An 11607-nucleotide genomic window follows, 5' to 3' on the forward strand; every position below is an offset into this window, starting at 1 on the left:
GAGAGTTTTGATACAGAAGGCTGAGGAAAGCAGCCAAGAAGAGGTCCTCTGTGTTCTTTTTCACCGGTGAAGTGATGTCACCTCTCAGTGCAGGGCTTAAAGGCAGGTCAAGTAAGACATCATGAGGTGGTAAGAGTTTACTCTCAGGGAAGGAGAGGAGCAAATAATGTTTTGAACAGCAGAATGAATGTTGTCCACTTTTGCATTGTAATATCAAGAACAAATTTATGGTTGGATTCTCTGATGCCTAATGAGTTGAGCTCTAACAACAGCCTTTGCTGAACTGAGGTGTTTATCCAATCTCTTTTCATTCCTAGTTGGGTTGTTCTGTGCCCCTTATAGGAATGTAATGACTTGAAACATCTCTCTGAGTTGAGTGAAATTTGTCAAATTTGGTTGAAATTTCTCAGGGAGTTCACTGTTTCTCAGGAAGCTCAACAAACAGCAAACTTCCACAAGGAAGGTGTATGTAATCTCAGAGCCCGAAGAGGAAACATGTCATGGGGGAAAAAAGTCTAGAACAAGGAGTTTCAGGAGAGCTGCAAGTCCTTAAAATATGGACATACGAATTATCCCAGTGTGGAAGATCAAGAGCTTGTTAGTGCCTTCAAATAAAAGATGAAGTGCACAGAAAGCTTCAGTTGCTAGGATTAAGTTTAGAAGAAGAGTAGAAAATGTAGAAATAAAATCAATGCAAGCCACAAACTGAAGTGTAAATATTCAGAGATACTGTTAGAAAAGGGAGAGGTGGTCCATTATTTCACAGAGAACAAAAGCTGTTGACAGTGTTGCTGAAGAATATTCAAGCTTAGGACATTGCTTCTAGACTTAGGTAGGTGTAACTTAGTTCAGTTACACAAATACCTCATGAGGGACAATTCATTAGGTACATGTTACTTTACTATAGTTACAGGAAACTATTAGATTGCTACCCCTATTTTAGGATCAAGGAACTAGTATATTAACAGCAATAATAACAATACAGTCCAGATTTGTTATCTTAGTGCCTGTATCAGACCAATTTATGGCAGGAGGTAAGATGGTGGGCACATTAGAGGTAGGCTCTTGGTGGGGATAATTATACCCAAATGACCACTGGGAAGAGGTGAGCATGGAGAGATGATGGTGGGTGGATCTCAGAGGGGAATAACATGTATTGATCATATTTATCAAACACAGTGAGCTGACCACAAGATCCATAATACTATATTTGCTTATTATAGTACCAAACATATATTAGCTCTAACATAGATTACACTTTTAATCCCCAGCACCGCTGAGGGAGCCATGAACTTCCAGCAAAGGATCGAGCAGGGAGGGAGTAAATAAATGGTCTTGCAGAGCACCTGCCAGCTGCCACATCCCATGGAAATGGATGCTGGGAAACCAGTAGCTAGAACTCTCATTTTGAGCATCAGTTGCTGCTGCTGCTCGGTTGTACTGTTATTCATTTTTTACGTAGAAAACATCCTTTAATTTTAAACTTTGCCCACACAAATTAACAACTTCATGATTCAGTGGGTCCCATGCTGCTGAGTGATTATCAACTTTATTAAGCATCAGTGCAAGTTTCCCAATTGGTGCTGAGAAACTGTGGCTTTCGGGGACGTGAGAATCCAAGTTCTCTATTACAGAGGCTATTGTTAAGCACCACCATCTATGGTTTGTTTCTCTTTTTGGTGGTGAGAACCTAATGATGCTCAGGATATCCTTCCACCATCATCTTCAGCTGAGCTGGAGATGTCCCAGCCAGATCTGCAGACAGTGCCTGTGCTAGGACAAGAGGTTTTATTGCCATCACAGAAAGAACTCCCAGTCCCTAGACGCTCTTACTTGGGCTGGGAGGAAGAGGAGGTAAAGAAATATTCTTCTTTCTCCGCAGAGGAAACTGCTCTTACTAGGGTGGGGAGCACTGGGGTGGCACAGCAGAGTCCCTGCAAGACACAGAACTCAGCAGAAGTTCTTTTTCAGAGTTATTTAATTGGCCCACACCTACTGCTTTAGACCACGCTAGCTGGTGTGTACGCAAAAGCAAGTATAATACTTCTTCTGAGGTGTGCTGAAAAAATTAGCTTTGCACCATCTGGGCATATTTCCTAGCTAGTAAGCACAGGGACTTGGGAGCAGTGGGGGTGGGGGGGACATACTGGGCAAGGACATGCCAGGATGAGAGGAAACAGCCTCAAGTTGCACCAGGGGAGGTTCAGATTGGATATTAGGAAAAATTTCTTCACAGGAGGGTTGTCAAGGATTGGAACAGGCTGCCCAGGGAAGCGGTGGAGTCACCATCCCCAGAGGTGTTTAAGAGACAAATAGATGAGGTTCTTATGGACATCGTTTAGTGCTGGAGTTAGGTTATAGTTGGACTTGATGATCTTGAGGGTCTCTTCCAACCAAAATGATTCTATGACAACCATATTATGCATATTTTGGCACTTCCTGGAACATCTGAGAACACAGGAGCAAAACAACTATTTTTATGTTATCTCCAATCCTCTCACATTTTTAAGAAAAAACCTTTTAGACTATTCTTAAAGGTTTCTGAACATAATCCTAAAGACTGCAGTTGTCTTCAGCAGCCATAGCTCTACTAAGCTGTCAAGACCTTGTACTTCAATTTCAACATCCCACTCTCTAGCAAGTTGTTGAAGCTCCATCGCAAAGTTGAGTACTTCAAATCCTGCCAGTTAGAGCTCAGCCCTCATTCCCACATAAACACAAGCATTTTGCAAACATGATCTGATATTAATTACCCCCATGGCACCAAAAGTCAGGATTTCCTGATGCAGCCCGCTAATGTAAAATGCATTAGTGAAAATGCTGGCTCCAAGGGGTTAGGTTCTCTAAATAAACACAGCAAAGTTGTGTTTTATTTGCAGCTCCCAGGCTATTCTGAAAGACTGATTTCTCCAACAAGGAAAAAAAAGACTAAAATCATCCTTGGGTTTTTAATAGGTTATAAATGCCTTTTTTACTATTCAGTTGCAAGAACTGAGTGTCAGGTTGTAGACCAATTAAATCTGAATCTTTCTTGCCTTAGAATGAAGTTTGTCCAAGCTCCTTTCTGTGAACATGTGCTTTGTGTTGTGTCTCTAATGGCAGGTGGCTGAGGGTCAACAGGGCAGGATTGCACTTCTGACTTTTGGTCTAAGGAAGCAACACTTGCAGTGGTGGGTAAAAAAGGAGACGTTTGTAAGAACTATGGAAGATTAATATGTAAAAAAACAAACAAAAAAAAAGTGGTAATGTATAAGTCAATGAGTTAAAATTATTTTTTTTTCCCCACTAAAAATGGGAAGGAGGACTCAAACAAAGCCAGCTTGCAATGAATGATAAATGTTCAGCTCTGTTAACAAAACATGACTGTGAGGCCAGTGATTTCCATCTGAGAGATTGCCCATGTCCTCATTGGCAACCCTGGCTTAATGTATTGCCGCCTTCTGCCAGTACCACACTGCATTGCCTTCACATTTGCGCCAGCACTTGGGCACGGTCCGGAATTTGATCTCACTTGAGCAGAAAAATAAGGAAACTTTAAAAAAAAAAAAAAAAAAAAAGACATGCTCTGAGCCATTCCCAGCACTGTCCCAGGCAGTGTTGTCCTGGGACACCTGACAGGCTTACGGAAGAGCGAGAATAAGAGCCAGCAGGAGCTAACCCAGCCATGGTTGCCCATTGCTGAGCTGCTGCTGCAGCATCCCAAGTGCCAGCAGCAAACAGCTGGGGCTGTAACATTCTGGTTTGTGTGTGCCAGTAGTGTTTGCAGGGTGAGAGCTGCCTGCCCTGCCTGCGCCTGGAGAGGGTCCCAGTGTGGGACAGGACTGGAGAGCATCAGGGAAGGGTGAGCTCCACTTCCAGATGTTCTCCTGTCTCTCGCTGGCCATGCCACTGGATTCAGGAGCTCCTCCAAAGTCCCATGCAGTGGAATCTCCACACTGGCTGGTAAAAGACTGCCTAAAAATGCCTGTGGGAGATGCCATAGAAGTCATAGAGCAACATGTCATAAGCCAACTTGGACTCCCCTGCCTCTCTGACAGCTCCACATCCTATTTGTGCCCAGGGTTTTAGAAGGGTCTTTGGAAATGAGGCCCAAAGTATCCATCCTTGTTCTGTCTCTTCTATTGTTTGCTTTTCCCTACCTTTCCCTCCTTAGGGACCAGGGAAATGGATTAAAGCCCTAGTCTAGCCCTTTTATATGGTATAATGAGGCTGAAACAGTAGTGAGGATTTCAATCCATAAATGGCAAGTACTATATAACTAGATTGTCAAAATAATGTGTTCTCTTCCCATTTCAGACCAGCTAAAAATATATGCACTGGTATGATAAGATCAGGTACCAATACAAACATCTCACCCCCACCTGATTTGAAACAAAAATGCCTGTTTAATATTACTCCACTACAAATAAACAAATTTGTATCTGAAATGCTTTCCAGCCCATATAATAAAATCTGTTCAGCTAATGGTTCCTTCACATTTATAAGAAGGGCTGAAACCTGCAATAGGTTGAAAGAAAATTCCATTACAATTTCAGTAGAATACTTGTCCAGATCAAATTTCGTTTGAATCATCTAATGAGGCAGCCTTCATCTCTGGGAAGCTACAGCAGATTGTAAAGCAGTTTTCAACTGTTAATTGTGGAGGTAAATGCATATTTTTATTTCAACAGTTTCTATATGCCATGTTTCATTACAAATTTAACTTCCATGATTCCAGCTAAAATGAAAATCCTTTTTGTCTTGGCATTTTAGCCTTGCACATTCTATTCTTTAGTTGAATCATATCCTAGAAAATGTTTTACTTTTGTCTTCCCTACTTACGGAGGAACAAGTGAAATGGCAACTTCAGTCTTCTCCAAATATTTTTCTTAATCCAAAAAACCAAGTTTGCTGTACAAGTTTTCTACCAGTGTCAAGATCTGGGGGGAGAGGGAAGGATAGAGGATTCTAAAATTTCAAAACTAAATGCCTCTTTTCTAACCAGAGTTTTCAGGATTCATTCTTTGTCACACAGGTCTGAAAGGTTAAAAATAACTGTACCTCTTGAGACTTCTCCCTGGGCTGTGCTCTTCCCTGTAAACTCTTTCCACCCAAACTGGGTCAGTCTCCATACTTAATTTTAAAATCTCTGGGATCCAATGCATTATAAAAATCAATGAGAACTTTCCCATTATATAATCCCATCAGTCACATATGATATGCTCTGGCCTGATTCTGCTTAAGCTTGATTTTATATATTAAAATGGTGATTATTAGTTTTAAAGAGCTGCAAGATTCTTGTGGAAAATTATGGGGAAAATTCTTCGTATGTGGAGTCTTTTCTCTTTCTCTTTATGCAGACTCTTTCCTTTTCAGGCAGGAAGCCTATAGTTAAGATGAGAATGTTTCATGATTTAATGTAGGAAATTTTCTTTTAAACTAAAGGCTGAAAAAGTACGTTTTCTTATGTTTGCTCAGATTGTGTTTACAATGTGTTTCACTCTGTGAAGATGTGATTACAAGAAATGGTAACAGAGATCACAAATATCTCTACAAATATTGTTCTTCAGGACATTTTGATAGCAGAGTTGTTCATGCAGCAAGCCTGTGAGGCTGGGAAGAACTCAAGCAATACTAAATAATATAGGGGACCGTAACTATCAGATCAATTAATAAACCAAAATGACTTAGGTATTTATGTAAAATACCTCATTGTTTTTCCAGTCTCTGCTTAGAGAGACTCTTCTTTGCTATGATGCCTACAAAATGTTTGACAACTCTTGGACTGCTTGCATGCTAAACCAATGTCCACCACACTCACCTTTTTCTGTGTTCTGGCTTTTCTGGTGATATCCAGCTGTTTCTAGACTCAGACTGTATTGGAATAAGAATCTTTCTGATCTGCGTTTATGCAGCACCTAGCACAGTGTCATCCTAATGCACAGCAGGGACTAGAAGATGCTCCTGCAAAGAAAACGAACAGTGTCTCTGGGATTTGGAAATGACATGAAGAATTATTCAAGATTCAGCTCCAGAAAGCAAATGACTAAGTCAAATTGTTAATGAAAGCTGTGACAGGCTGCTTGATAGCAATGCATGGTTTGGAATACTATTGTAAACAATTAGACAAATACTTTAGATAATGAACAAAGTAATAAAAAATCAATGTCTGTTCCCAGATAATTTGTGAAAACGAAAAAGGAATATATTTATCAAAAATATTGTTTCTGCAAATAGTTTTCTCATGATTTCAGAAGGGAAATAGGTAGGAAGAGAAAATGAGCTCAACAAAACAAACATTGGTTTACACATCAATATCCTAGTAAATGGCAATGACAGAAGGGAAATACAGCTAATGCCGTATGGGAACAAAATAATTTCTAAATCAAATCTTCTGTTGCGATTGTCCCGAACCTCACCAGCTTCAGAACGATGATAAATCTGAGGGGTCACATGCTGTTACCTGGCAGACTTTAATGTCACAGATGGAGCCATAGGAGAGCCCTGGTTGTGCCGCTCCAGTAGCTCTTCTCAGCTCTCCCGCTCTTCCCATTGCCATCCGGCGCCATACGTTTCCTTTTGCTCTCTGTTTTTCTGCGGCAAAAGGCTGTTTGGGAGACAAACAGGCACATTTCTGAATTCCAGGGGAACAGCAGCCTGGCTCGCAGCAGATTTCCTTATGACTTTTTAAGGACAACATTAATATCATTTATAGTCATCTTAATCATTCCCTTTGACAGAAACAACTGCAGAAGAGGGAAGCTTCTTCCAGGAGATTGACTCTGCCTTGCTAGTGGCTTTTCCCTTAATTAGGAAGCCAGAGGCATATGTCTGAAACTTACCTAGGATGGATCTGGCTACCTCAGACCCTAGTCAAGGCGCAGAGATGTCTATATGACCTGCTGCCACATCCTTTCCTCAGTGGCACTGAGTTTTCATGGCAGCTCCCCTCCCTACCTCCCAGCATTTTTGTTTAAGTCTGGTGAATCACGCTTCTCCTGTCGTTGGGTTTTACAGGAAGTAGGGAACAGCTGCTCCAGTGAGGTACAATCATTTATTTTGTTTCCGACTGGAGTAGTCGTGATTTTTTTTAATGGTTTATTTTTAGTCTGATCAGATGCAGGAGAGGAGACGTGTGATGCCATAGCTGGGATCAGGATGGAAAGCAAAGCCAGAAAGGAATGCCTCCAGAAACACCAGCTTCTGACCTGGGAAAGCAGAGCAGTCAAGAGTGTGTGCGTGTGGGTGGGTGGTGGGGTGGCAGGGTCCTGCCAGTGCCCATTTGCTCTGTCCTTGGCGCAGACGCTCCTCCTCGAGCCTGTGGGGAAAAAGAAGAACATGATGTTTGAGGTTTGTGTTTTCAGCTCCCGTCTCCTCCCCCAAGGAGTGTGACTGGTGTTGCTCTCACAATGATGACAGCCGATGAGCGCAGTGTGCCAGTGCTCTGCGCCTGGAGAAATCCCACCATGCGATCCGCTCCTGACAAGCAAAGCGGGTCAGTGGTCTTCTGCTGGTGGAATATCGCATGGGGGAGCAGAGCGTTGGAGCTGCTTATGGGTCCTGGGGACCTGGCAGGATGCAAGGAGGCCCTGGTCAGGGCTGGCAGCTTCTTGCTGTACTGTCCTCACACCCTGGCTGTGGGCTTCAGCATCAGTTGCTGTACTGTCCTCACACACTGTGGCTGTGGGCTTCAGCATTGGTTGCTGCTCCCCTGGGTGGCTGAGGAGCAATCTCAGAGCTGTACTCTTGAGATCTGTGGCCACCCCTCAGATCTCTGTGTTTTATTCCCCAAAACAGAATCTCATCAGATTCTAGTGGGAGAGACTCTCTCTGGAAAAGGATTTTATCTGCCAAATGCCGGAACCCTAAATAAGAATGAGACTGCAGCTGGAGAATAGTCTGAGTATCACAAACCCCTCAGGATGTCTCTTCTTTCCCATTAAAGCCCTAAAACTAGGCAACATATATCAGGGAGTTTTATCTTCCACCTTTCCACACTATTATCTTCCATTAGTACTAGTAATCTTTTAGGGCCCTGTTTTCATTTTATGAGTTTCCCACTATGCAGAGAGACAGGTAAGCATGGTCTCCATGTAAGAACCTGTTTGCAATGAGCAGAAAACAACATCTAGAGAAGGTAGGGGGCACGTGGCTCTACAGCCTCAGCTCTACATTTGCTCACACCTCAGCAAATATTTTTTCTAGGATCTTGAGGGGGGCATTTGCATAGCTTAGCAATAAATGCCCACAATATTCAACTCATTTTGGGGTGTCAGATGTTCTCTGCCATTATGTCCATGCAAAGTCAAGATACCGTACAGCAGGGAGCTGAGTAACAGTGCTCGTCAGCAGACAGTGGGCACTGAATGCTTGCTATAATCAATGAAGGTCTATCCAATAAATAGCTTGCAGTAGTATTTAAATTTCAGATGTCTGTGGAAAACATCAACTTGAAGAACTTTCTGTCCTCATTACTTTAGAGTGTGTTCATCCAAACTGAACACAGAACATCAAGGACTCCAAAGCTCATTGAAAGCCTATGCAAAGCTGCAGCCTCAAATTCACATTTAAACCACCAAAGAAACCTGATTTTCAAAAAAGTGACTGTAAGATCTAGTTTTCAAGGTAGTAAAGAAATGCCCACGGAGGGAAATGGTGTATTGTATCCTCTTTTGTTGGTTTCTGACATCTTCCTTGGCTTGGAGAAAAATGAAAGCAAAGAGGTGGGAAAGCCATTACAGGAGGGATTGATTTCAGCTTGTTGAGGTTACACAAGTCTCACCCTGACTGCTCGTGTTCTCCAGGAGGCTAAGTGGTTCTCTTAAACTTGAGGGAGTCTCTCCAGGTACAGCAGCCAGTCAGGCAACAGTAAGGATCCGGAAAGGAACTTAAAACACAAACAAACAAAAACTAAAGAAGCCCAGTCCTGGTCTGCCCTGAAATAAGATTTTTCTTTTACCTACCTGACCTGATTTGTGGAAAAAGTATTTGCAATACTGGAATTTTTCCTTCAGAGAAGCATGAACTTCCTTCTACAGACTGTAGCTCACCATCTGCACTTTGCTTTCCTTTCCACAGTCTGAACTGAATTTTTCTGGGGACCGATGAATGGGAACCAAACAGCACAGTGCAGAGGAAATCTGGCAAGCCTCATCCTCCTGGTGTGTGAAGTATTACATCTCACTATACCTGATGGCAAACTCTATGTTTTGATAGATTCAGATGTTAAGTGCCAGTTTAAAAGGTGGCACAGAGATTCCAGCATCTCTAGCCCATTGGAAATCAGTGAGTGCTTAAGTCTCTTTATGCTAAATCTTGGGCTCCTAGCCAGAGAAGTCTGGCCTTTCCATACAATTTTCATGCTTCTAATTCTTTCGAGATTTTTAAGATTGCTTTTCAAGTGTTTGTTTTGCCAGCAGCTGACGTGGAAGCCCAGCTTAAAGTTGTTCACATCCTCAGCAGTCCTTCAGCTGAGCTTCACAGTCTTTCAGAAGACCTGTAATATCTGGTGCCTGGCTGGTACAGTAGTTTGGTACTGTCTGTCACACAGTTTAGATGATTTCCCCCTCTGTGTCTTGAGTGCCTGGATTTTTACCATCTTGCTTGGACCTGCCATTAAATTGGACTCTCTTGCCAAATGATGCACACCTGCCTCTATAGAGCTGCAAACCTCAAGTGATCAAAAATCATAAGCTAGATTCTCTCAGGAGAATCAAAGTGAAAAGGCTGCTCCCCCAGTCTAAACAGTGTTTTGTTTTAAAAGTGTCCCTTATTTTTTTTGAGCTCTTCTTCCTTTGTACTATTTGTACACCAACTTTATTTGAAAAAACAACATTTAACACATCCAGAAATTAACACCAAACCTTGCCTGCTCAAGTGGGGATTCTGCACCTGCTGAAGACATGGGAAATCCATGTCATTCAGCTGTCTGGACTTTCTTCTCTACCATATCCTTCTCTGTCCCCTATACCTGCTCACATATAAGTGGTCTGAAATGAAGACAGTGGCATATTTTTTTATGCACCCACTGAGAAATTATTTTGCAATACATATTTATGTGAACTACAAACATCTTTAAATGTAAAGTTGTCATTACAGTGTCAACCATCTTGCTAACTGCTGGAACACCCCTAACCTAAGCAGTGCTTTTTATAACTCAGCACATTAATTATATTTAGAATCCTTAATTATCTCTTTTCCATAGTCAACTCTAATAAATTCCAAACATTTAAAAATAATTTTAAATAATTCTGCTTTCTTTGCATATTTTCAATCAACTGCACAAATATCTAAATTAGCTGGTGATTAGACGACATTTGGATTACTTTAAAAACTGGTGATTAGTTGTCCAATGCAACACTTTATTCTCCTCCATTGTCTCTCCCTCTCACTGCCCTGGGACCCGCTCCCGGGTGCTGGGATGGGCGCTGCTACATCCCACCGTGTGGCCTCAGGCAGGTCACTTAACCTCACCAGGCAGATGTGCTCCTCATTGCCTGCTCACCCCTGTAAAGCACTTTGACAACTTTGGACAAAAAAGCAGTGCTTTTGTTTGGATGTTGCTCTATGCTGGGTCTTTGGCAAAAAGAAAAACAGTGATAATAGAACAGGGACTGAGTTTGCCCTTGGGGTACTCAGAAAAAAAAAAGATGAACATTTGAAGATACTTGAAGAAATGTTTTCTCGCAGATTATCTCATGTGAAAGAGGGAAAGTGGAAGCAAAGGGGAAATACACCTAACAGGAACAGAAAAGGGATTTGTGTCTTGGGGCTTCCTTTTCTGTGCCAGGACTTCCGTGATGCAGGTCTCCTCCCTCTTACCATCCCTTAAATTGCTCCTTACTGGGGATTTCTTACTGTTATTGGAGTGAAGACTCTCTCAAGGATAAGTCTGATGCAGCTCTCTCAAAAACTGACAGGCCAGAAAGCCTCTATGGGTCCTGTGAGTGGTGAGCCTGGAGCAATGCTGAAGAGCCAGAGAAGAGAGCCAGAGAATGAGGAATGGAGGAAAATGAGCCATGCATGCAGGCAGATGAGGAGAAAACAAAGCCTCTCAAATACTGTATCAGCATCTGTCTCCTGTGGCATCAAAGAGGCAACAAACAACGAGGAAAAATCATGAAATGTTGGAAAATTCAGGAAAGATCCTTTAATGGAAGAGGATTAGGAGAGCTAGTTGTCAGAAAGAAAAAACCAATCCTGGCATCATGATAACACAAAGATATTTTTCTACTGCAAGTACTAAGAATAAATGTAAAGGACAAAGTGCCTACTGTAGAAATAAAAGTTATTTAATCTCTATTAGCAGAAAGGAAATGTACTACATGTCAAGAACTCCTCTGGCTTCTTCATTACTGACTATGAGAAACATAATAGCATTGTTTTACAGATGGGTAAACTAATTGCCAAGGGAATCAAGTTTCTTGCTGTCTTCACACAATATATCTAACTCATACCTATGCATGGATCCCCTACACATCGGGTCATTCACCTGTCAGTTGCCATGTCAGCTGTTAAGAAAATACTTGGATTATAAAGAAGAACTATTCAATTCACCCAGCAGAAGCTGATTGCAGGGCACCCACTCCATCCTTTTCTAGACAGTCCATGGCACCATTAGTCTGTCCA

This window comes from Streptopelia decaocto (assembly GCF_964273445.1).
Source record: "Streptopelia decaocto genome assembly, chromosome: 2".
In the NCBI taxonomy this organism is placed as follows: domain Eukaryota; kingdom Metazoa; phylum Chordata; class Aves; order Columbiformes; family Columbidae; genus Streptopelia; species Streptopelia decaocto.